Source organism: Triticum urartu, chromosome 2A, assembly GCF_056163025.1.
Source record: "Triticum urartu cultivar PI428250 chromosome 2A, HENAU_Tu73, whole genome shotgun sequence".
In the NCBI taxonomy this organism is placed as follows: Eukaryota; Viridiplantae; Streptophyta; class Magnoliopsida; order Poales; family Poaceae; genus Triticum; species Triticum urartu.
Genome location: NC_141874.1, coordinates 188,185,604 through 188,213,393, shown reverse-complemented (window position 1 = coordinate 188,213,393; position 27,790 = coordinate 188,185,604). Strand labels below are relative to the sequence as shown.

General features: G+C 46.1%; 1 long non-coding RNA gene and 1 pseudogene across 1 annotated transcript; one reads left to right on the top strand and one right to left on the bottom strand.

Annotated features, from left to right (window-relative positions):
- Positions 1 to 860: 860 nt before the first annotated feature.
- LOC147984475 (uncharacterized) lies at positions 861 to 4,862 on the bottom strand. The gene is made up of 3 exons (XR_015616037.1): positions 4,351 to 4,862; positions 2,737 to 2,811; positions 861 to 1,160 (listed from the first exon to the last, which is right to left on the bottom strand). It is a non-coding gene; the product is annotated as an uncharacterized LOC147984475 (long non-coding RNA).
- Positions 4,863 to 8,366: 3,504 nt separating this feature from the next.
- On the top strand, positions 8,367 to 10,486 carry LOC147984474 (uncharacterized; annotated as a pseudogene).
- The last annotated feature ends 17,304 nt before the right edge of the window (positions 10,487 to 27,790 follow it).

Genomic DNA, 27,790 nt, shown 5'->3' with positions numbered 1-27,790 from the left:
GAACACCAGCTCATGTCCGAGGTGACGTCTGAGCCGAAGGGAAGAATTCTAATTGTGGTTGATGATTGTGAGCATTCACAAACATCTTGAACCAAATATTTCAAATGAAAATGACAAAGGATACCAATGAATATTGCCAGACCTATGGAAAGTATCCATAATGCAAGCAGACAAGTAGTTGGAGAGGATTATCTGAAGATCAGAGAGTATCTCAAAGTATCTTGTGAATCACATGATCAACTAGGGATGAACAAATCCTCGATAAGTGTGAAGAATTACCCATAGATGTATTTAAGCGGAAATGGAGTTGCAAGGCAGCAGGCAAAAGGATTTTTAAAAGTCGGAGAATATTTCGATGTATATTGTAATAACAAGAACAACTAGGATGAATGTAAGAATGCCAAGTGTATGTAGTTATTCATAGGACTTATCGGAGATAGGGAATTGTAAAGGTGATGAGCACAACGATCTCGAGAAAACATTGAAGAGTATCTTTGAAATCTTCTAATGAAGCGGGAGATCATCTGGAATGAAGGGGCTCTCCGATAGGAAGTGGTTACGAGAACCTAAATTAGAGTTAATAAATATGTTTAACCCGAATGGAAGAGAGATCAAAGTCCCGGAGTATAGACGAGGAGTAAAATATCCTAATACCACCCAATGGCGACGTGGGCCCGTAAGCGCCACATCCATGTTAGTAAAAGTTTTATAATTACTAGACTCAAATTCGGCCAAGAAGTTGGAAAGGGGGCTACCTACAGGCAGTCGGCTCTGATACCAACATGTGACGCCCCCGATTCAATCGTACACTAATCATACACGCAAATGTGTACGATCAAGATCAGGGACTCACGGGAAGATATCACAACACAACTCTAGACACAAATTAAAATAATACAAGCTTTATATTACAAGCTAGGGGCCTCGAGGGCTCGAATACACAAGAGTCAGCAGAAGCAACAATATCTGAGTACAGACATAAGTTAAACAAGTTTGCCTTAAGAAGGGTAGCACAAAAGCAACAACGATCAAAAAGGAAAAGCCTCCTGCCTGGGAGCCTCCTAACTACTCCAGGTCGTCAGCGGCCGTCATGTAGTAGTAGGCACCCTCGGGGTAGTAGTAGTCCTCAGTGGTGTCGTCTGGCTCCTGGGATCCGTCATCTGGTCGCAACAATCGGGTATGGGGGGAAAAGAGGTAGCAAAGCAACCGTGAGTACTCATCCAAAGTACTTGCAAGACTTACATTAGATCTAAACTACATGTGCATCTGTATCAAAGGAATGGGTTGTATCTGTGGACTAAACTACAGAATGACAGAAGAGAAGGGGAAAGCCTAGCCTATCGAAGACTAGCATCTTCAAGCAGCTCCAAGCATCTTGCAGCATTACAAGAGATAAGAGTGGCATATTATAATATTAGCAAGTATGTTGTAACATTTCCCACAGATCACTTCCTCGAATCACTGCGAGGAAACAATCCCCGAGCCATCATATCCATTACATGCCTCAACATCTAGTATCCAATTCTAGTTGTATCGATCGGGATACAATTCCGAGTGTCCGTTAGCATGGACCCGACTATTCGAATAGATAGAATTCTTCCCTGCAGGGGTGCACCAACTTACCCGACACGCTCAATCAACTCTGGCTGGACACACCATCAGGTCATGACCGACCTCGGCCGATCAACACACCACAGCCCTACCTAGGCTCGATAGAGAGGTCAGCACGCCGGTCTAAATCCTAAGCGCGCAGGGGTCTTGGGCTCATCGCCCTTTGCACTCTTGCACGTTGCGTACGCGGCCAGTGAGCAGACCTAGCTACCTCCTTTAACAAGGTAGGTGCTTACGCAGTCCACCCTGGCGCGTGTCGCTCAGTCACTGATGTCTGGAAAGCTTCGGCTGATGCATATGACACGGAGTGCCCATACTTATTCCTGCGTGGTGGTTAGTGCGAAAAAGGCCAGAGGCCTACTCGGATCAAATATCCAAGCCGTTAATGTCCTGATAGTGCGGTTACGATCAATGATCCACGATATGTGGTCCCTTCGCCCCGTCTCACGGACTTGCAACAAGGGCTAAGAATGCCCGGCCACGACGCGTGGAAAACTTGCGGGTATCCTCCAGATCAACCCGATTTCACATCACTCGCGGGTACCCCTCGGGGCTGACCCGATGTCATCATGGCTCTGTGGTAAGTCAAAGTAACCGTGTGTCTGAATTAGCAAGGGGAAAACCTAAGGAATCACCCTCGATGGATTCACACTCGATGTAACCATCAAGGTAGACTTGGAGGAATCTCCCTCGTTGGTCCACACTTGAGGGGTTGCACAATAGAGTCATTATCGAAAGTGGTCAAGGAGGAATCACCATCGATGGCCATGCCCGAATAGCTACACTACAGGGTTAACATCAGAAGTGCTGATGAGGTATCACCCTCGTCACTCGATTGTAACTCTGCAGAGTCGTACAATTAAGGGGGGTGATGTGCGGTGTCGGGGCCTAGACGTCGATCACGCTATCGAGTCATCGAACATAAAGCAGGGGCAACTGGGACAAGGTAAGAGTCACTAATGGAACTCTAACCAACCTATACTAAGCAGGTATGGTATGAAAGCAGGTAACATAAATAGGCTATGCATCAGAATAGGATCATACAAAAAGCAGTAGGAGTTCTAATGCAAGCATGAGAGGGAAAGAAATGGGCGATATCAGAATGCTCAAGGGGGGTTTGCTTGCCTGGAAGCTCTGCGGCAAAGAAAGAAGGGTCGTCGGAGACGTACTCGATCACCGGGACAACATCGGTCTCGGGGTCTACCGGAGAGAAGAGGGGAAAGAAACAATAAATATAAAGCAAAGAAAGCATCATAAAGCATAACAAGGTAATACGCGGTGTTAGGGGTGAAGTAACGTAGTGCTAGACGTTGCAGGCGGAGAGGGAAAACATCTGGAGGGGGTTTTCCGGCGTCTGACGTTTTCCGGACAGATGAAAAGAGAGGGGACGGTTCCATGTTAAGCATGCTATGGGCATGTGACAGATGAACGGACCACGTATTCGGATTCGTTGGATTTTCAACTTTCATGTATAAAACATTTTCATCGGAGCTACAGTTGAATTTATATGAATTTCTAAACAATATTATGAAATTATCTATTAATTCAAAAATAGATCATAAATGCTAAGTGTACCCAAAAGTACACCCGGCCCGTGGCTGTGTGGGGCTGACAGAGGGGCCAGTCAACTGCCCAGTCATTAGTTGAATAGTCAATTTTGACTGGTCAAAGGCCCATGTGGGACCCATGTGTCATTGACTCAACAGTTAGATGATTTTAATTGATCTAATTAAATCATGGGGCCGAGCTGTCAGTGTCTATTAAATTATTTAAATTTAGTTATTAATTCTAAGTAATTATAATAAATAAAACAACATGGGCTAATCCCCATTGAACAGAGACGGCCCGTTCGAGCAATGGCTCAAGGCCATGGCTGGGACGCGCGGCCGCTACAGAGGAGCGCCGACGGCTGGTGCCTAGTGCGCGGGGCGGGAGCAGGCACGGCGCCGGGCCGGAGCGGCCGGAGGCGGCGGGGCAGAGGCGGCGAGCATCACTCGGCGCGGCGTCGCGCGGGAAGCAGCGGGGCGGCAGAGGCAAGCGGCAGAGGCTAGCGGCAGAGAGCATGCGGGGGAGGCGCGGCCTGGGGCGCGGGGCGCGTAACCAAGGCAGGGCCTGGGCATTGCCGGAGCGAGGCGGGCGCGACGGGCGTCGTCAGGGGAGTAGCAGAAACAAGCGGCAGCAGTGGCGCGGGGCAGCGGCAGGCCGGGGCGCGCATGCGGGGGGAAACCTGCAGGCGGCGGCAGAAGCAGAAGTACGCAGCAGCGGCAGCGCGGTAACAGCAGCAGATAGCAGTGGAGCAGCAGGCAGAGGTGGGCGCACGCGTGGATGGGCGTGGCTGAAGGTGAGGCCATAGGTGCAACATGGACACGTCCAGGAGCGAGAGGCGCGCGCGGAGCGGAGCTCCGGTGCGGCCATGGTCGTGCATGGCCAGGGGAAGCACAGGCCGCGGCGGGTAGCGGCAGGGCGCGTGGTGGCCGGAGATGACCGCAACAACGACGACTGGTGGCAACAGAAGGCGGGGCTGGTTGGGCTCGACGGCACGGGTGATGTTCGAGAGACCCAAGGCCATGGGCAACATCAGGGTGATGCCCCGAGCTCGATAGCGTGCTTGGTGAAACCAAAACAGCGCTAGGTTGACGGTAAGATGCGCAGCGGCGACAACGGTGCTACGGCAATGGTGGCAGTAGTTGCAAGCACCATATCGAGGCGATAGCAGAGGGGAAATAGGTGGAGGCTCACCGTGGAGCTCAAGGAAGGCTCGACGAAAGCTTTGGCGCAGCAGGGGCGACGAATTTGATGACGATGGTTGGCGACAGCTGAGGAGGAAACGGTCGATCCCGGCGTGGTGGCGATCTCCTGCTCGATCTGCTCCTCAGAGTTGATAAAGACGACACGGGCACAGCTCCTGGCGAGGTCTCAGCCGGCGAGGTGAACGATGGCCACACGGACAGAGGAGGCCATGGCGATGGTGCTTCGGGCTTGTGCGGGGGAGGAAGAAAGCGGCACGGGGGAAGAGGGGGATTGAATCTAGGGTTCACTAGTGGGTCGTGGGGGGTCACCTTATCCAACAGGGAGGCCGTGGGATGGCCGGCACGCGGCCATGGCGGCCGGATGCACGCCACGCCTCCCGTGCCTCATGTAGCGAGTAGGGAGAAGGCCGGTGGTGGGCTGGCCCAGGTTACTGTACCACTAGGCTTCTAGTGCACAGTAAGCACTTAGCCTTTTTCCTTTTTATTTTGCCTGTTTTATATTTTAGCTACGGCCTTGCATTTTATTTTTGCTTCCAATAAATTTAGTTGCATACAAAACTTTTAACTTTATAGTAGGCTATATATTAAAGAAGCCCATAAAGTTTGAGGTCATTTGGAAATGTATAAATATTTGTTTAAATTGAAAAGCCTCAATCTAACTGCCGGTTCACTTTATAATTTCCTAGGGATTAATTGGAGAGTCAAATAATGTTGGGATCAACATGACAACGATCAGGGGAATTTATAGAATATTGTGAACATATTAGTTTTACTGTTTGAAGAAAAATGCATTCGACTTCATTTTAAAATTGAAATTGGCTTTGATTTTTATCAAGGGGCAATTTGGCTTAGCTAATCTTGATGACAAGACACCATTAGTGTGAGGTAACTGTAGCTTAACTTCCGGGGTGTTACAGCTCGCTACTGAAACTTAGTGGGTGTGCATCCAACTTGCATACTCATGAGACCTCGGGCATTTGAGGAAGCCCGTTATCAGACTATTCAAGCCAAGTTCTATAATGTAAAAATTTCCACTAGTATATGAAAGTGACATATCATGGAGACTCCATATATGAAGAACATGCTCCTACTTTGAAGCACAAGTGTGGTAAAAGGATAGTAGCATTGCCCCTTCTCTTTTTTTCTCTCATCTTTTTATTTTCTTTTCTCATTTTTTTAGAACAATATCATGAACCTCATTCCCACTTTTTTGAGGACTCGTGAAGCTCCATCATTCTTTACCTCATTGGGACAATGCTCTAATAATGATAATAATTACACCTCTTTTAAACTTACAACTCTAATGATATGACTATATGAATGCCTCTCGCAATGTATCAGGATGTGCAATGGTCTAGTGTAACATGTATTACAATGATGAACGATGGCATTGCCACAAATATCATGTAAGCTCTATATGATTACATAAAGTAATATGATGATGAACACACAAGTCATGTGAATAGTAACCATGGAAGTTGCATGACAATATATCTTTGAATGGCTATGAAAATGCCATGATAGGTATGTATGGTGGTTGTTTTAAGGAATGATATTATAAGGGTTATGTGTGATAGAGCATATCATATCACGGGGTTTGGATGCAGCGACGAAGTTTGCACCAATTCTTGAGGTAAAATGGGAAATGCATGGTACCAGAGAGGCTAGAAAAATATGGGTAGGTGGCAGTGTTGTATTAGTAATAAAGAACTCATATACTTATTGTGAAAGTTTTATTAGCCCTCAAAGCAAAGTACTACTTGCATGCCCCTAGGGAGGAGGTTGGGAGGAGATAACCATCACGCGCCCCCGATTCGAACAACACAAAGCATTTCAAATAGGAATAAATATACTCCAACATCCCCGTCATGCCATGACCGACACTTAGATGAGTAATACATAACAAACTTTAATATCAATATTCTTACTAACCAATTATTATGAACTAATACTCTTTCATAAATCACATGCTTCATATTCAGTGATTTACATGAAAGTTTTTATTATACCACTCTTGTATACCTATCATTCTTGGACTAGTCTTATAACCCGTGCAAATTACCACTTCCTACTTAAAAACTCTCAAAAAGATATAAGTGAAGCATGAGAAATCATTTTTATAAAATATAACAACCACCGTGCTCGAAAGATATAAGTGAAGCACATGAGCAACTGCCTAACTCAAAAGATATAAGTGAAGCATGATACGTCTCCAACATATCTATAATTTTTGATTGTTTCATGCTATTATATTAGCAATCTTAGATACTTTTTATACTATTTTCTATCATTTTGCTAGCCTCTTCGGTACCGTGCATTGCTCTTTCTCACCTCGAGAGTTGGTGCAAACTTCGCCAGTGCATCCAAACCCCATGATATGATACGCTCCATCACACATAAGCCTCCTTATACCTTCTTCAAAACAGCCAACATACCTACCTATCATGACATTTCCATTGCTATTCCGAGATATATTGCCATGCAACTTCCACCATTCCGTCTTATGACATGTGCGTTCATCATCATACTGCTTTGCACGATCATATAGAGCTGACATGATATTTGTGGCAAAGCCACCATTCATCATTGTTATACATGTTATGCTAGATCATTGGACATCCCGGTACACTGCCAGAGGCATTCATATAGAGTCATCTTGTATAGTTTTACCGAGTTGTAATATTGAGTTGTAAGTAAATAAAAGTGTGATGATCATCATTATTAGAGCATTGTCCCAGTGAGGAAAAGGATGATGGAGACAATGAATCCGCCACAAGTCGGGATGAGTCTTCGGACTTAAATAAAAATAAGAGGCCAAAATATCCCAACAAAAAAAGAGATAAGGGGAAATGTTATTATCCTTTTACCACACTTGTGCTTCAGAGTAGCATCATGTTCTTCATATAGAGAGTCTCCTGAGTTGTCACTTTCATATACTAGTGGTAATTGTTCGTTATAGAACTTGGCTTGTATATTCCGATGATAGGCTTTCTCAAATGCCCGAGGTCTTCATGAGCAAGCAATTGGATGCACACCCACTTAGTTTTGGAGGAATGGGTTTTCAAGGAAGTTGTTGATTTGTTTTTTCATGTGGTTTTTCCTGTTTGTTTCGTGGGGGGGGGGGGGGGGGTCACGTGGTTTTTTTTTGTTTTTTTGTGGTGAATGTTGACCCACTTTCGCTAGTTTTTCCGTTGTTTTGTTTTCGTGGTGGTTTCTGTGTTTCTCACTAGGTTTTCTTTGGTTATTTGTGTTGGTCCCTCGGGTTTTCCTGGTTTTTCTAATTTTCTTTTTCGCTTTATTTTTCCAAAACTTGTCTAATTTTTTAGTACACACTGTAGATTTTTTGTATACATGTAAAACATATTTTTGATATACGTTGAACTTTTGTTAAATACATGTTGTAAATTATTTCAAGTATATGTTTTGAATATTTTTAAATACCTGTAAAATATTTTCTGAATACACATTGAATCAGTTTTTCGAATGACTCAAACATTTTTGAAACTAGCTGAACATTTTTTACAATTATTGAGCATTTCTTTATAATAGAACCAACATTTTTTAAATGTCATATTCATTTTTTTGAATGGTGTGAAACAGTTTTTTGAATGTGAATATTTCTTACAGTGTCCAAACAGTTCCTAAAATTTTCACAAACACTTTTTTGAAATGTGAGAACATTTTGAGGTATATTTTTGAATGCTATTTACATTTTCTAAAAGTTGGGTGAACATTTTTTAACACTGCATAGACATTTTATATACAATATTTATACTTATGATATTGTGGAAAATAAAATAAAAATAGATTCTTTTTAGTTTTTTTGTTTTGGGAAAATAACAATTTTCTCAATAAATGTTTTTCGAAGCAAACGAGAGAACCAAGCAATGTCGCATGCGACTATGTTTCTTGGGCTGGCCTATTTATAGAGTGTTGCAGGCGACACTGCGCTCGGGATGCTCACACTATGGAACCCGGTAGAGGGGATAAGTCTTCACACATCTGATGGGCCAGGTAGTTAGTAACTTTATGTTTTTGATGTTGAAAGAATATGTCAAGGCCCTATAATTTTTTGCAGACATTTCCACACCTTGTTTTGGTCCTTGCAACCCGAGTTCCTATGCAATGCTTATGAGATCTCCTATTCGGCGCGGTCAACGCCACGAAAGTTTCTTGGTGCCCACGCGCCATCCCTCATGGGCTGGCCTATGTACATGGCGAGCGCTCGATCGCATTTACTGGTCATGGTTGATAGTTGACGAGTCAACCATTGATTTTAAAAAAAGAGAAAAATTTGCAAAACATGAAAATGATCGTGAATAAAAAAATGTTTGATTTTGAAAAAAGTTCATGAGTTTGAAAAAACGTTCAACATTTTTTTAAATCAGTGTATTTGAAAAAAATCATTGATTTCCAAAAAGTACATCAAATTTGAAAACAATTCATCGAATTTGAAAAAAGTTCACCATAGGAAAATTTTCATATATTTGAAGGAACATTTACGAATTTGAAAAAAAGATTCTTCAAACCAGGAAGAAAAATGGGGAAAAGTTAAAGTAAAAAATAAAAAGAAAAGAAGAAAGGGAAAAAGATGCAAAAGGCAGTTGGCAGTTTGGGCTACACTCACGGGCAAACAACAGGCTTTTAGGCCAACTCCACCGCGCGACCCTATCCTGTCCGTCCCCGTCCATTTGGGGTAAAAGGAACAAATAAGACGACTCAGCGCGCGACGGTCCGGACCCATCTGATTCGTTTTGTGTTCGGGCTGACCCATTTCAAGCACAAACATGCACCGGGTTTGGGTCGTGGCGGACAACGAACGGACGCTTCGAACGTCCGCGGCAGGGCCTCGTGGCAGGCGGCCACCTACCTCTCACCCGCCAACATAAATGCGCACGGGCGGGTGGCCCCACATGTCATCCACACAGCGAAGAGTCGTCATCCTTCTTAAATGGGAAGCCGTGGACTGATCGTCGTCCACACTTCCCACTTCGGCCCCTCTCTACCCCCTCGAAACCCGACACCCTAGAAACCCTAGCCGCTCCCCGTCGTCGACCTCGCCGGCCGGCCGTAGCCATGGGTCTTTGAAACTACGGCCGCAAGGGGAAGCACGACCGTGAGGCCGGCTCCTCCTTGGGCCGTCGCCGCCGATCCGTGAAGGAGGAGGAGCCCGCGTCACCGCTGCGCTCCTCCCATCGAGCCCCCGCGTCACCCCCGCGCTCCTCCCGTCGAGCCCCCGCGCCGGCCCCCTTCACCATTGCCCCTAGGCCCGCCGGCAATCGTGACCGACAGTACATCTGCGTGGACGTGTGCCGGAGGTACTGGGAGACGAGGACGCCGGTCCCGTGGAGCGACGCCCACCTCCCCAACGGATGGCACCTCTCCGCGGACCGGGTCCCCATCCCGCCAGTGCCGGCGACCGGCCGTGCCCGGCGCGATGAGATCGCGCGCCGCCGCCGCCTCCTTCCCGACGACCTGTACTACTACCACAGGTATGCCCCCGACCCCCCACTGTGGGACACATGGCTCCAGGACGAGCACGACGTGCGGCGCGCGTCCTACTTCGTCGGCACCGTGTCGGGGCCGCGGAGGCCATGTGCAGAGGCGCACGGGCGTACGCGGGGGCGAGGCCTGACGCCCACGCTGTCGCCTTCTTCGTCTCCGTCGCCACCTCCCCCTCCTCGCATGACAGCGGAGGAGGAGGCCCGTCTCCTGCAGCGTGTCATGGACGACTCCATGAAGACGCACGACGAGCGGCAGTGGGACGGCCTAGAGGAGACCATGGCCCTCTCTGCCGTCGGGGACGTCGCCTTCCAGGAGCTGCAGATGGCGGCCGTCACGGAGGTTGCGATGGAGGAGGACCCGCAGGCCGCGTTCCAGCAGCTGCTGGGCCAGGGGTGGGGCTGGTCCTACACTGCTCTGGAGATGGCCGCCGGCGTGGGCGTGAACTGGTGCCCCACTCCGCCGCGGTCACCGGAGCGGGAGGCGTCGCCACGGGAGGAGGTGGTCCCGGCACCTCCAGCCGTCCAGCCCGCCCCATCTACCACGCACCGCCGGCCCACCTGTGGACGCCGCCGGCCTACGTCGACCTCGTCAGCGACGACGACGACACCGGCAGCCAGTGAAGACGGCGACGGCCACGGCACCGACGGGCGCGGCAAGAGCGCCGGGGGCGTTTTTTTATTTTGTTTTTATATGTTAATTATGAAACTGGGCCTTTTAAGTGGCCGTGGAAACTGGATCGTTTTGTGGCCGACCCCTATATATGTTTTATGTTTTTTTAAATGCGTTTATTTACTTTTTTAGTTATTTCATTCAAGTTTTTATATTTTTTTATTCAGTCCACCCCGGATACGATTTGGGGTGCGGCCATGCGGTGGGCACACGCACGACCCATCTGACAAAGCCGGACACGGGCGAACCCATCGGCACCCCAAAGAGACAAAATCGGGCCAATCCGGACGTCCGTTTGGGATCGCGCGGTGGAGTTGGTGTAAGTGCATCTAGTGCCACCCCTAGTTGGTTTTGGAGTATTGACGACAAACCTAGTTAAGGGACTAATGTGTTTGTGAGAATTGCAGGAAAACACAGGTAGAAGTCCCTCATTGATTCAGTTTTACTACCAGAGATGACCCCTAAAAATGTATGAAGACATTGAAGACAAAGGTGGTATATGAAGATATTCACATTGAAGACTATGACAAAAGAAGACACGTCATGAAGCCTATGGAGCTCGAAGACTTAGATCTCTCGTAGTTCTTTTTATTTTGTGTTGAGTCATAGGAACCACCGTACTGTTAAGTGGGGTCCAGGAGAACCAGTCAGAATGACTGAAGTGATGCCTAAACCAAAAACCTATGTCTTCGAGTGAAGACAATGAAAGCGAATCTTGTCCAAAGCCGGACAAGTCAGCTTTGCTTGTAGCCCAAGTAAAGTTGCCATGAGAGTTTGAAATCTGACCGTTGAGACACGTGTCAGTTCCTTAGTGACCCAGGGTCATTTCGGACATATCAGGTCGGGTTGCCAAGTGGCTATAAATAGCCCACCCCCACAACCATAAACGGTTGGCTGCTCAGATTTCAGTGCACGGCTTTTGTCGTTTGAGAGCAACCCACCTCGAAGCCTTTGAGAGAAAATTCCTAGTGAGGAGAAAACCCCTAACCACCCAGAGCCAGAGCAAATTGGGCATCACTTGAGTCTTCTTGTCTGTGTGATCTGAAGACTTATTACACTTAAGGACTGTGAATCCTCCAGACGGTTAGGCGTCGCGTTCAGAGTATCCAAGAGACATTGTGGATTGCCAGTGAACGAAGTTTGTGAAGGTTTGGGAGTCTACCTTGAAGACTTAGCAGAGTGATTGGGCGAGGACTAAGTGACCTTAGCTCAAGGAGAATACGGTAAGGACTTGGTGTCCTGGACTGTGTGTTCAGGACTGGGTGTCCGGAACTGTGTGTCCTAAGGTTTAAATACCTAGCCGCTCCAACCAGACGTACAGTTGTCACAGCAACTGGAACTGGTCCAGCATATCATTGTCTTCAACGAGTCACTGGTTTCATCTTCACTTCCTTTTCTTACTGTTACACATTGTGAAGCCATTGCATGCTTGCTTTATCTTTTGTCTTCACAACGTGAATGTATGATCTGTTTGGCTTCATAACTTCTTCCTACCTGATCCTTATTACACTGCAGTTGTTTGTCATTGTGCTTTCACTCTATTGAATACATGATCATGGCTGGCCTAGTGTAATCTAACTTCCGCTGCATAGTAATAGGCATAATCTTCGTTGTTTGTCTTCATAACTCTCATGTTTTGAAGACTTTCATAAAAATCGCCTATTCACCCCCCTCTAGTCGATATAACGCACTTTCAATTGGTATCAGAGCAAGGTGCTCCCTTGTTCTGTGTGATTCAGTTTAACCACCTGGAGTTTTAGCTATGTCGACTGCAGGGATAATCAAAGTCTCCGCTGCGTGCCCCGTCTTCGATGGAACTGAATATCCCTACTGGAAGAATAAGATGCGCATGCATCTTGAAGCCATTGACGTCGATCTATGGTATGTCGTCGAGAACGGCGTTCCCAAGGCTGGAGAAGGTGTCACTGCTGCTGATGTCAAGAAGTTCACTCAACTGGACTCTACTGCCAAAAATATCATCTGTGGGCATCTGACAAAAGGACAGTATGGTCGTGTGAGTGCCTTGAAGACATCCAAGCTGGTCTGGGACTGGCTCTCCAAGGTCAATGAAGGCGTCTCAAGCCAGAGAAATCAAAGAATCAGTGTTCTTCGCAACCTCTTCAACCGCTTCAAGCGAAATGACAATGAAAATGTCCAGCACACATTTGACCGGCTCACTGACATCACAAATGAGTTTCAAGCCCTCGGCGCCACTGAGATCACCAAACATGAAATCGTCAAGACGCTGCTGAGATCACTTGATAGTTCATTTGACATCCTAGCCCTGATGATTCAAGAACGTCCTGATTTCAAGACACTCGATCCGTCTGACATACTTGAGAGGCTCAACACACATGAGTTTCAGCTTTCTGAGAAAAGAGATATCTACGGTCCAAACTATGGGCGAACTCGTGCCTTGAAGGCAAAAATTGTTTCCTCATCTGAAGAAGAATTTGACAGCAGTTCTGATGATCCTGAAGACATTGGAAGAGAACTTGCAATGCTAGTGAAAAAGTTCCAAAAATTCACCAAGAAGAAAGGCTTCAGAAAATCTTCACGATCAAGCTCAAGGAATGATGAAGCTTCTGCTCATGACTACAAGAAGAAAACATGTCACAAGCGCAAGAAAACTGGACACTTCATCTCTAAGTGTCCACAGTGGGACAATGAGAACAGAAGGAAGAAGAAGAGCAAGGAATATGATTCTGACGACAAGAAGAAGGAGAAATACTCAAAGTCTTCTTCCAAGTCTTCCTCAAAGTCTTCATCACACAAGAAGAGCTCATCTGGCAAGGCACGTGTGTTCGCTGGCAAGGAAATGGATTCAGAGGAGGAGTCCGCTTCTGAGGAGGCAGAGGTGGAGTCTGAGGAGGAGTCTGATTCTGGCATTGCGAGTCTCGCTACAGCATACGTCGCCAAGTCCATCTTCAACACTGAAGACAATGACAGCATCACCGACACCGACGCAAATGACAAGAACGACTCCACTCCTACCTACTGCTTCATGGCATGCGGTGCCAAGGTAAACACACGCACTACTCGCTATCAAACATCTAGTGACAACGACTCTGACTGTGATTCAAAACCCAGCTACAAAACACTTGCTAAAATTGCAACTGAACAACAGAAAGCTATGGAACATATTCAAAAACTGTTAGACAGAAGCGATGATCTGTTGGGTGCTGAAATGACTCGATCTGAATCCTTAATTGAAGACTAAAAAATCTTCACGTTAAGTATCATGAACTTGAGGATCGTCTTGATACTCTCTCAACAACTCATGAAAAGCTTTCCTATGATTATCTTCAAAGGAAGCAAGAACTTGAGAAATTGAGAGCGGCTCATGAAGATCTTCAAAAGGAAAACGAGTCACTTCGCGCCGAACAGATCAGCTCCGCTCAGGAAGGATTTGAACCACCATGTCTTAAATGCATTGAGCGTGATAATGCTACTTCTGTTGCTGAATGTTCCACTGCTACTGCTGTTGCAATATCTTCAACTGTTGATGTGGTAACTAACCCCTCTGCTGAGGATACCACTGCTATTGTTGATGAGAATGCTAGGTTGAAGACATTGCTTGAAACAGGGATGTGCAAAAGTCTTAAAGGACATCAGACATTATGTGATGTCCTCAAGAAGCAGATTCTGAATCGAAACCCTAGGAAAGAGGGTGTTGGGTTCGCAAGGAGAATAAATGCAGATGGCTCTTACTGGAAACTGAGCAGTACCCCAAAACCACATGGGTTGCTGCAAAGGAACTTTCAGCAGATCCATCCAATTTATCTGGCTTCACTTGTGCTAACCCCATTATCATTGATGAATCCTTTGATGCAAACTATAAACTATTTAAGAATCAGAATGGTGAAGTGTTTGCCAGGTACATTGGTACTAACTGCAGGAATGGACCGCCTATGAAGAAGATCTGGGTTCCGAAAAAGTGTCTGGAAAATCTTCCTGTGAATGTCTTCATGACACCTCACTTGAAGAAGACAAACATCAAACCAAAGGCTTCATACGGTCCACAGGCTTCATACGGTCCACAGGCTTCATACAAACAGAGGACTCACCTGAGTCACACTAACGCAAATGCTTTGCAGGGAAACCATACTCAGGCATATGAATATGAGAGCGATTCATCGAACCGTCATGTTCATATGACCAAAAATTATTTTGCTTATTCTTATGAGTATTATTGTCCACCTGGAAGACTGTTTGCTAAGGCTTCAAAGCCAAAATTCTCAGATGCTGCACTTAGACTTATTGCTTCTAAGCCACCCTTGAAGATGTGGGTGGTTAAGAAAGCTTAACTCTCTTTTGCAGGGAAAGGTCTCCAGCAGAAAAACAAAATCTTCTGACGCTATTGCTGGGGACCTTAAAAATCTTGTAGGGCGCAAGATAAAATGCCCGAATGGCATCATTATGTACTTTGTTCCTAAACCGCATGCTACTCTCCCTATTAGTCCTAATCTGGATCTAAGTTTTCATAACCCACTGGTTCGTCAAATGTTTTTGCTTCACAATTCTCTTCATGAAGCCTATCCCCCTAACTGCACTGTAGGGTACGACACCAGCGACTTCAAAGTCTTCAGAATGGATTATTGACAGTGGGTGTACAAATCACATGACTGGCAAAAGAAGCCTTCTTATGGACTCAACCTTACGTCCATCCGACAAAAGCCACATCACATTTGCTGACACTGGTAAAAGTAAGGTATTGGGTCTAGGTAGAGTTGCAATATCAAAGGATCAGCACATGGATAAAGTCATGCTTGTTGAATCCCTTGGCTTTAACTTAATGTCTGTCTCAATGCTTTGCGATTTGAACATGATAGTAATGTTTGGAAAATATCGTTGCCTAGTACTAATGGAATCTGACAAGTCTCTAGTGTTTGAAGGGTATCGAAAAGATGATCTGTACGTGGTAGATTTCTCAGCAGGGCCACAACTTGCAGTATGTCTTCTTGCAAAAGCTTCAGAATGCTGGCTTTGGCATCGAAGGCTTGGGCATGCTGGCATGAGGAACCTCCACACCCCTGCGAAGAAGAAGCATGTCATAGGCATCGAGGGCGTCAAGTTCAAGAAAGATCACTTATGCGATGCCTGTGAAGCAGGGAAGATGACAAGGGCAAAACATCCTTCGAAGACAATCATGACTACTACACAACCCTTCGAACTGCTTCACATGGACCTTTTCGGTCCCACTCACTACTCAACTTTTACTACTACTACTTGCCTCTATGGCTTCGTCATTGTTGATGATTACTCTAGATATACTTGGGTGCACATAATCCTTTACAAGACTGAAGTGCAGGATGTCTTCAGACGCTTCGCCAATCGAGCTATGAACAATTTTGGCGCCAAGATAAAGCACATCAGAAGTGACAATGGCAGTGAATTCAAGAACACTGGCCTTGATACTTATCTTGATACCTTGGGCATCACACATGAATTCTCAGCTCCGTACACGCCACAGCAGAATGGCGTCGTCGAACGCAAGAACAGAACACTCATTGAGATGGCCAGAACGATGCTAGATGAATACAAGACTCCAAGAAAATTCTGAACTGAAGCCATTGACACTGCTTGCCACACAATCAATCGTGTTTATCTTCACAAGTTTCTGAACAAGACATCTTATGAACTCCTAACTGACAAGAAGCCAAATGTCAGTTACTTCAGAGTATTTGGCGCAAGATGCTGGATCAAGGACCCACACCACACCTCAAAGTTTGCACCAAAAGCACATGAGGGTTTTATGCTTGGATATGGAAAGGATTCGCACTCCTACAGAGTCTTCAATCTCTTTCATTATAAAGTGGTAGAAACAGTGGATGTGCGGTTCGATGAGACAAATGGTTCACAAAGAGAGCAACTGCCAAATGTGCTAGATGAAGTTCCAGCTAGTGAATCAATCAAACTTATAGGAACTGGAGAGATTATACCTTCTGAAGCTCGTCCTGAAGAAGAACTTATCATCTCAGCACCTGATCAACATGAAGACAATGCTCAGCCTGAAGACATTCCTCCCAACAACAACACAGATCAGCAAGAGCAAAGTCTTCGCCCTGTACATCCTCGTGTTGCCAATGAAGTGTAGATTGACAGAATAATTGACAGCATCAATGCACCTGGTCCACTCACTCGTTCAAGGGCAACTCAGCTAGCAAATTTCTGTGGGCACTTCGCATTCGTATCAATATCAGAACCCAAGAAAGTTGAAGAAGCCTTCATGGAACCTGAATGGATTCAAGCTATGTAAGAAGAGCTTCAACAGTTTGAGCTGAATAATGTATGGGAGCTGGTCAAGCGTCCTGATCCACAGAAGCACAACATAATAGGCACCAAATGGATATATCGCAACAAATAAGATGAGCATGGTCAAGTTGTCAGAAACAAAGCTCGTCTCGTTGCTCAAGGATATACTCAAGTGGAGGGCATTGACTTCGATGAAACATTTGCTCCTGTGGCTAGGCTTGAAGCCATACGCATACTGCTTGCCTATGCAAATCAGCATAACATACTTCTATATCAAATGGATGTGAAAAGTGCCTTTCTCAATGGCAAGATTGAAGAAGAAGTGTATGTTGCACAACCGCCTGGCTTTGAAAATCCAAAACATCCTGACATGGTATACAAACTCAACAAGGCACTGTATGGCCTCAAACAAGCCCCTAGGGCATGGTATGACACACTCAAATACTTCCTGAAGAGCAAAGGCTTCATACCTGGTTCCCTGGATCCCACTCTTTTCACGAAGACATATGATGGTGAACTGTTTGTGTGCCAAATATATGTGGATGACATTATCTTCGGCTGCACCAATCAGAAGTACAATGAAGAGTTTGGATATATGATGCAAGAGCAATATCAGATGTCCATGATGGGGGAGCTGAAGTTCTTCCTTGGTCTTCAGATACGACAACAACGCAATGGCATCTTCATATCTCAAGAGAAGTATCTCAAAGATTGCCTGAAGAAGTTCGGTATGCAAGACTGCAAAGGCTTCACAACACCAATGCCAGCCAAACATCATCTAGGTCCCGACGACAATGGTAAAGAGTTTGATCAAAAGGTATACCGCTCCATGATTGGTTCTTTGCTTTATTTATGTGCATCTAGGTCAGATATTATGCTTAGTGTTTGCATGTGTGCTCGCATCACTTAGCTGTGAAGCGAATTCTTCGATATTTGGCTCACACCCCAACTCTAGGATTATGGTATCCAAAGGGCTCAGAGTTTGATTTGGTTGGATTTTCGGATGCTGATTATGCTGGTGACAAAGTTGATCGCAAGTCTACATCAGGCACATGTCACTTTCTGGGACGATCACTTGTATGTTGGTCTTCAAAGAAGCAGAACTGTGTATCTCTCTCCACTTCTGAATCTGAATACATTGCTGTTGGATCTTGCTGCGCTCAGCTTCTGTGGATGAAGCAAACACTCAAGGACTATGGCATTCATCTGAAGCAAGTGCCACTTTACTGCGACAACGAAAGCGCCATCAAGATTGCCAACAACCCAGTTCAGCACTCGAAGACAAAGCACATTGAAATTCGTCATCACTTTCTCAGAGATCATGTTGTGAAGGAAGACATTGATATCATACACGTCAACACTGAAGAGCAATTGGCAGATATCTTCACCAAGCCCTTGGATGAGAAGAGATTTTGCAAGTTACGGTGTGAGCTAAATATCTTGGAATCCTCAAATGTCCTGTGATCAGGCACACATCCTAACACTTTGCATATTGATGACTTAGATGTGCAACACACAAAGTAAAGTATATCTTCAATCAATGAAGACATACATTCTAAGTGTGAATACATTAATGTGGAATTTGACTTCGAAGCGCCACGATACTTGTGCGCCGTGTCTGGGTCTAATACTTCCTATACGGTGGGTAACGCCACCACCAAATGTTCTATTTTGAAGTGTTTCACTCATGGCGTTACCTTGCAATATCTTCACATTTGGTTTGGCTTCGAACTTAACATGTATTCATGATCATCTTCACTACGTTGATTATATAGATATATACATACTAGTGTTCTGTCCTCTACAGCATTCACTTATAGCTATGTCTTCTTGGTTGAATCTTTTGAACTAAGTGAATGTGATCGGACCCTAATCTCTCTATGCTTTCTATCTCAAACTCTGTCTCTCCAAGTCATATGCATTCTATTGAAACTGTTGAATGTCTTCACTGCGTCCTAGTCAGCAGAAGATATAGAGACAACCATAAAGTCCGTTTTCAATGCTCATTCCTCCACATAAAATCCGGAGAAGTAGGAACGACCGCCCGACAATCCAGGCATGCGTGGGACGTAGAACAAACCCACACGCGTTTCTCAGATGCGAATCGCCAGGGGCACCTGTGTAATAGCACAGTGCCGCCCCTGAGCCTATAAATTCACACTTACCGCGGTCATTATCTCCTTCTTCCACCCTCGCACGAACCCTAGCGCCACCGCTAGCACTCGACGATGCCGGCGACGAAGCGCTTCGCTGCCGCAACTTCTCCGACGCCGTCCTCACGCCGACTGCGGACATCGTCCTCTCCGCCGTCGCCGTAGGTGTCTTCTGTTGCCAAGTTAGGGCACGGAGGACTGAACTGCTCGGCATCATCTCCCACTTCCGTCTAGCAGTTCCAAGTGTGGTAAATAAAACTTCTTTTTACAGCCTCTTTTGATCTCATGGTTGTCACTTTCTACCATAAGAAGTTTCTCTTCACATAAGATAGATCTCTCCATCTGCATCTCATAACATGCTTAGTATATTCACTTGTGCTTCATGAAGTAGTTAGATTCCTCACTTGTAGTGATCTGTGGGTTCGTACAAATCTGGAACCAACTTCTTATCTATGAGTGAATGTCTTCGCACGATGAGGTCAATGTCTTCTAAACTGATTAATCTTCAAAACCTTCTGAGAATGCATATGACCTCTTCCCCTTTCCTCGCACCTTAATGCTGTCACAGGTAAATGTCCGTGGGAGAATCCTTCGGTTCTCATAGTCTGCATTCATTTGCAGAATTCCTACAGCATCACATAAACTCTCTTGAAGCCAGTTCCTGTTGGTCCAGCAAAAGAAAGTCTTTGAAGCCTTTGAAAGCTTTGAAGCCTTTCAAGTTAAAGTTTATGGCTTCAGAAGCAGCAGCAAGGAAGGGGGGCAGACAGAGACGTGAAGGAACTTCCAAAGTTCTTCCTGAAGACCTGGCAGAAATGTATAAAACAGATCCTGAAGAGAACTATGGGCAGCGCAAGACTCGAATCCAATGGATTCGACGCTATTGGGCAGAACAATGGTTCAAATACCGCTTCGTCACCTAGGAGTATGCTGAGAAAAGTGCCATCAGGAGACCATGGGGGGACATCCGTTTCAAGAATCTCATACCCAGGACCAGAGATGAAGCCATTGCTCAAGGCTTCTACCCATGCATGGTCCGAGGACCACAGCCTGATGATGCACATCCGTTGTCACTACTCTGGTGTCGTGACGACAATCTGTTCAAGTGCAACTTCCAGTTTGCTCAACAATCAGTGAAGCTGAACAAGAAGAAATTTGGGTTAGACTTCAACCCTGGTCCCTCCGCACCAAGGGCTGAAAGTGCGTTATATCGACTAGAGGGGGGGGGGGTGAATAGGCGATTTTTATGAAAGTCTTCAAAAGTGAGAGTTATGAAGACAAACAGTGAAGATTATGCCTATTACTATACAGCGGAAGTTAGATTACACTAGGCAAGCCATGGTCAAGTATTCAATAAAGTGAAAGCGCAGTGACAAAAGCTTCAGTGTAATAAGGATCAGGTAGGAAGAAGTTATGAAGCCAAACAGATCATACATTCATGTTGTGAAGACAAAAGATAAAGCAAGCATGCAATGGCTTCACAATGAATAACTGTAAGTGAGAGGAAGTGAAGATGAAACCAGCGATGCGTTGAAGACAATGATTTGTTCGACCAGTTCCAGTTGCTGTGACAACTGTACGTCTGGTTGGAGCGGCTAGGTATTTAAACCAAAGGACACACAGTCCCGGACACCCAGTCAAGGACACTTAGTCCAAGACACCCAGTCCTCACCGTTTTCTCCTTGAGCTAAGGTCACACAGACCTCGCCCAATCACTCAGGTAAGTCTTCAAGGTAGACTCCCAAACCTTCACAGACTTCGTTCACTGGCAATCCACAATTTCTCTTGGATGCTCTGAACGCGACGCCTAACCGTCTGGAGGATGCACAGTCCTCAAGTGTAATAAGTCTTCAGATCACACAGACACGAAGACTTAAGTGATGCCCAATTTTCTCTGGCTCTGGGTGGTTAGGGCTTTTCTCCTCACTGGGAATTTTTTTTCAAAGGCTTCGAGGTGGGTTGCTCTTAAACGACAAAAGCCGTGCACTGAAATCTGAGCAGCCAACCGTTTATGGTTGTGGGGGGTGAACTATTTATAGCCACTTGGCAACCCGACCTGATCTGTCCGAAATGACCCTGGGTCACTAAGGAACTGACACGTGTACCAACGGTCGAATTTTGAACTCACACGACAACTTTACTTGGGCTACAAGTAAAGCTGACTTGTCTGACTCTGGACAAGATTTTCTCTCAAAGTCTTCGCTCGAAGACATAGGATTTGAATTAGGCATCACTTCAGTCATTCTGACTGGTTCTCTTTGACCCCACTTAACAGTACGGTGGTTCCTATGACACAACATGAATGAAATAAAACTACGAAGGATCTAGGTCTTTGAGTTCCAAAAGCTTCATAGGAAGTCTTCTCCTGTCATTGTCTTCAGTATGAATATCTTCATAAACCACCATTGTCTTCAATGTCTTCGTACATTTTTAGGGGTCATCTCTGGTAGTAAAACCGAATCAATGAGGGACTTCTACCTGTGTTTTCCTGCAATTCTCACAAACACATTAGTCCCTCAACTAGGTTTGTCGTCAATACTCCAAAACCAACTAGGGGTGGCACTAGATGCACTTACAATCTCCCCCTTTTTGGTGATTGATGACAAACTAGTTGAAGTTTTCAACGGGGAACATAATTTGTGAAATAGTAAAGGAATTTGTCTTCATAAGTTGCAAGGGCTCCCCCTGAAGATGTGCATATAAGTAATTTGCCTTTTGAATGCAAATGCACATGGCAGGTTGTACTTTGTGGAGATCCACTTCAACTTATGATGACAATCCACTATGCATGTGAAAGTATATGAAGATAATGTCATGCATAATGGAGAATGGACGTCTGCAGTAAGAGATGAGTGCGGAATTTATCATCGCACATGCGGAATTTATCTTCGCAAAACGGAGTGACAAACAGGTAGCAGACGACCATCAGGGCTAAGTGTTACAACTCAATGAAGCAAATGTAGCCAAAGAACGGGAGTTGTAAGCACGAAGCAAAATATAGCAAAAATATGAAGGCACCCTCCCATAGTGACCCGCTTGAAGACTATAACCATCATATGCTTCTCCCCCTTTTGTCAGTGATGACCAAAAAGGTTTGAAGACATAGAGGTTTCTACGCGTTCCCAGGCGCAGCAGGGTCGGTGGAGTTGTTTGTCGGTGGTGCAGACGAGCTTGGTGCAGATTCAACGCGCTTTGAAGCAGGTGGAGATGATGTCGCGTCGTCTTCTTCTTCAATGATCCGGGCAGACACGGTGGCAGCAGAAGAAGAGAACTCTGACTCTTCAAGTGATGGTGTGCTGCGCATCACCGCTCTTCTTGGAGGCGTGGAGTCAAATTTGAAGTGCTCTGTGAAGCCATCCTCATGCAGTTCAGCTTCAGGGCACATCATAGTGAGGCCCTTCCAAGTGCGGCGACAGGTCTCGTGTGTGACAAATGCATTCTTGGTTGCCAGATTTCTGATGCGATTGACTTCTTGCATGATGCTTTTCATCTGCCTCTTGAGCCAGTCGTGATGCCTATCTTGCTTTTGGTGAAGAGCCACAAGAAGCTCTCTGTCATTGAGTGCACGAGCGCGCTTCTTGGGTCTCTTTGCAGCTATGCTGTTGGTGGCTTCAGTTGATGCAGGGGCACGTGTGGTGCCAGCCATTGGATACACTCGGGAGAGAGCTTCAACACCTTCAATATTTTGAGTGAAGCTCTGGTGTTCTGCATTCTGAAGACTTAGTGGTTGCTTGGCCGGCTCTGGATATATTGCTTCAGCAGATGTGTCCATGTCGGGCAAAAATATCTTATGATTGCGGGCGGAGGGTTGATAGGAGATTGCAGAGTGAAGCTTGATCAGCCTCATAACCCAAGGAGCATAAAACTTTAAGCCAAACAGTTCTGAAGCAGACGCTGCAAATTGACGGATGAAGAGATCCTGTGTATTGAAGCATTTGCCGTGAAGAATGCAGAAGATGAGAGTCTTCATTGCACCATCAATCGTTGCATATCGAGAGTGTCCCTTGACTGGCCAGAGAGTCCGCCTTATGATGTGATATATTGTTTTGGGCAGGTACTCTAAGTCTTCAACGAAGAACCTAGTTGGATAGGGTGCATTTGGAGGAAATGGCTTCATCATTGAGAGCATCTGACTCATATCTGGCTCAGGACACTGAAATATGCTTTCAATGGCTTCAGCATGGAGTTGGCACCCTTCTTCAAAGAATTCGCCAGGAGTGGGAAGGCCGGTAAGCTCAATTAGGTCGAAAGCATTGGCTTCATGATGGATATTGCCTGTCATCCACTCCAGGATCCATGTCTTCGGGTCTCTGTTATAGCCTTTGATATGCAAAGTGGCATAGAACTGGAGCAGAAGCTCTTCGTTCCAGTGCTCTTCGTCAGTGATAAATGGCAGCAACCCCACTTGCTTGAAGCAATCCAGTGCTTCTTCCAGACCAGGCAGACCTGCAACAGCTTCAACCTCAAGGCGCTTGTGAGGAAAGATGCGGCCTTGGTTGTAAAGGATGCATGAATAATAGCTGCGCTGTTGATGGCTCCAGAACCTATCTGATACAATCCGTTCCCTTGAATAAGGGTTCTTGGAGCGGTCAAAAACGTGTTATCTGCCCTGAAGCCGTTGATGTTGAAGGAACCAGGAGCTGATGCAGGACCTGGGAACCTTGGTAGTCGTGGGATCGGCTTCTGGACCTGGGGCCTGTGCGCAATATGATAGTGGAATTGTGGTCCGGCAGCAGACTCAGGCACAGAATATTCAGGAGCAGTAGCTTCGGTGTCTTCTGAAGCTGTTGTTGGGGAGGGCTCCACATTTGCTTCGGCGTTGTTTGTGGCAGCCTCAACATTTTCAGCTTCAGGCACGTTCTCCTTGAGAACTGCTTCTTGTTGGTGCGGGGGAGTTGGAGCTTGTGGTATTTCTGCTTGCTCTTCGGCTGATGCAGCCGGAATGTCTTCAACACCCTGAGCCCTTGGCCCTCTGCGAAGCCTATGGAGGGTAGGCGCCGGTGGAGTTGAAGTGGGTTGGAGCTCATCTTCCTCCTGTGGGCGATCTGCCCACGACGCATCTTGTGTGATTGGCGTCAATGGATGATCAATACTGATCTGTTCGCTTGTCTCAAGCTGAGGAAGGGCTGCATCACCTTGCACATTGTCTTGGGGACCAATGTCTTCAGCAGCATTAGGGTTGGCTGCTGGAATGTCTTCAGCGTGCGGAGCCTCTATGTAACCAGGCTCATGCACAGCCATCTGACGATCTGCGTCAGGATAGCGGACGCAGAGTGGTTCAACTATCAGGGGCTCTGTGGGAGCAGCCCGAGATTTCTTGGTCTTGCGCTTCTTGATAATGGGTTCAGAAGGAGAGGCTTCAGAATGTTTTCTCTTCATAGCTTTAGCCTCTGCAGTCCGTGTCTTCTTGTGCTGTGAGGCGATTGATCGACTCTTGGGCTTTGAACCAGTCGTTGCAGCGGGGAAGACAATCGGAGCATCAGGTTCTGACCTTGGCGCTTCAGGTTCGGGCACAGATGCCTTCTTTTTCTTCTTCGCGGCCATCCTGGGGTCAATGCCGGGACGCCCAAGTGCCTTGCGCTTTTCTGCCTCATTGTAGGCCTGCACGCAGTGATCAGCCAAAGTCTTCATGCGTTCTCGCGAGCCTTGAGCTTCAGCACGCGTCTTCACGAAACTCTCTTTCAGCTCATGCAACATAGTTTTGAAGCTTTTCACTTCTTGCACACTGAGCTTGGCCACGTGCTTCTTGAATTGAGCCTTTTCATAATCAATTTTCTGCTTCAGTTCTACAATTCGCTGGGCTATTGCAAGTTCTGAAGCGATTGCACCTTGAAAGGCAACACTGAGGCCTATGGGTAGCTGCAGATCATTGAAGCTTATGTCTGGTGTGTCAAACCATTCATCGATGAAGTTGTGGATGATGGCGACATCAAACAGAGGCAGATTGTTGAAGATTTCAGCCTCCTCCTTGCTTTTGATGAGCTGCTCAAGAGCATCATCTCCAAGATCTTCATCGCTTGAGAGATCAATGGCTTCGCAGCGCAGAATGTCAGCAGCTGTGAGCTCTTTGCCTGTGAGTGGCTGAGGCTTCTTGGCTTCTTGGGGCTTGGATACTCGTGATAAGCCTTCTGACTGCACACTGGATTCAGGAGGTGCAGTTGCTAAAGGCTTCACTCTTGCTATCTTGGGAGAAGCGGCTGGCTTTGAAGCTTTTGGAGCTTTTGGCTTCTTCTGCTTTGGCTTCGGAGTAGCAGGGGCGTCATCTGACTCAGTATCTGCTGGAGGGTCATTCACAGCAGTCCCTTGGACTAGGATGCGAGTGATGAGGCCAGCAAGATTGGCATACGGCCCGATGATATTGGGATCGGCGTTGCGTGTGCCATCTGCCCTTGGTGAGGAGGGACCAGGGTTGAAGTCAAGCCCAAATTTCTTCTTGTTTATCTTCGCTGACTGTTGTGCAAACTGAAAGTTGCGCTTGAAGAGATCATCATCGCGGCACCAGAGAAGTGATGACGGATGTGCCTCAGCTGGCTGTGGTCCTCTCACCATGCATGGATAGAAGCCTTGAGCAATGGCTTCGTCTCTGGACTTGGGTACGAGATTTTTGTATAATACATCTCCCCACGGTCTCTTGATGGCGCACTTCTCCGCATATTCCTGAGTGACGAAGCGGTAGTGGAACCATTGCTCTGCCCAATATCTTCGAATCCATTGGATTCGTGTCTTGCGCTGACCATAGCTTTCTTCAGGATCAGTTTTGTACATCTCTGCCAATTCATCAGGCAGATCTTTGGATGTTTCACCACGTCGCTGTCTTCCTCCCTTCCTTGCTACTGTTTCTGAAGCCATGAATAACTTGCAAGGCTTCAAGATGTTCAAAGGCTTCAAAGGATTCCTTTTGCAAGAACTGGCTTCAGGCGAGTTGATGTGATGCTGCAAGTACTCTGCAAATGAATGCAGACTATGAGAATCAAAGGATTCTCCCACGGACATGTACCTGTGACAGCATTAAGGTGCGAGGGAAGGGGAAGAGGTCATATGCATTCTCAGAAGATTTTGAAGATAAATCGGTTTAGAAGACATTGACCTCATTATGCGAAGACATTCACTTATAGATAAGAAGTTGGTTCCAGATTTGTACGAACCCATAGATCAGTACAAGTGAGGAATCTAACTACTTTATGAAGCACAAGTGAATATACTAGGCATGTTATGAGATGCAGCGAGAGATTTAACTGGTGTGAAGAGAAACTTCTTATGGCAGAAAGTGACTGAACTGTAGGATCAAAAGAAGCTGTAAAAAGAGGTTTTATTTACCACACTTGGAACTGCTAGACGAAGTGAGAGTTGAGACGAGCAGTTCAATCCTCCGTGCCCTAACTTGGCGACGGAAGACACCTACGGCGACGGCGGAGAGAGCGATGTCCGCGGTCGGCGTGAAAACGGCGTCGGAGAGGTTGCGGCAGTGAAGCGCGTCGTCGCCGGCGTCGTCGAGTGCTAGCGGTGGCGCTAGGGTTCGTGCGAGGGTGGAAGAAGGAGATAATGACCGCAGTGAATCATGTATTTATAGGGATAGAGGCGGCACAGCGCTATTACGCAGGTGCCCCTGGCGGTTCGCATTTGAGGCACGCGTGGCCAGTTAGAGGAAGATTGGGATTTGTTCCATGTCCCACGCACGCCTAAATTGTCGGACGGTCGTTCCTGCTTCTCCGGATCTTATGTGGAGGAATGAGCATTAAAAACGGACTTTTATGGTTGTCTTAATGTCTTCGGCTGACAAGGACACAGGGAAGACATTCGACAGTTTCAACAGAATGCATATGACTTGGAGAGATAGAGTTTGAGATAAAAAGCATAGAGAGGTTAGGGTCCGATCACATTCACTTAGTTCAAAAGATTCAATCAAGAAGACATAGCTATAAGTGAATGCTGTAGAGGACAGAACATCAATACATATATATCCATATAATCAACGAAGTGAAGATAATCATGAAGACATATTGAGAATTAAACCAAACCAATTGTGAAGACATTGAGAGGTAATGCCATGTGAGAAACGCTTCAAAATGGAACGTTTGGTGGTGGCGTTACCCACCGTATAGGAAGTATTAGACCCAGACACGGCGCACAATTATCGTGGCGCTCCGAAGTCAAATTCCACATTAATGTATTCACACTTAGAATGTATGTCTTCATTGTTTGAAGATATACGCTACTTTGTGTGTTGCACATCTAAGTCATCAATATGCTTAAGTGTTAGGATGTGTGCCTGATCACAGGACATTTGAGGATTCCAAGATATTTAGCTCACACCGTAACTTGCAAAATCTCTTCTCATCCAAGGGCTTTGTGAAGATATCTGCCAATTGCTCTTTAGTGTTGACGTGTATGATATCAATGTCTTCCTTCACAACATGATCTCTGAGAAAGTGATGACGAATTTCAATGTGCTTTGTCTTCGAGTGCTGAACTGGGTTGTTGGCAATCTTGATGGCGCTTTCGTTGTCGCAGTAAAGTGGCACTTGCTTCAGATGAATGCCATAATCCTTGAGTGTTTGTTTCATCCACAGAAGCTAAGCGCAGCAAGATCCAGCAGCAATGTATTCAGATTCAGCAGTGGAGAGTGATACACAGTTCTGCTTCTTTGAAGACCAACATACAAGTGATCGTCCCAGAAAGTGACATGTGCCTGATGTAGACTTGCGATCAACTTTGTCACCAGCATAATCAGCATCCGAAAATCCAACTAAATCAAACTCTGAGCCCTTTGGATACCATAATCCTAGAGTTGGGGTGTGAGCCAAATATCAAAGAATTCGCTTCACAGCTAAGTGATGCGACTCCTTTGGT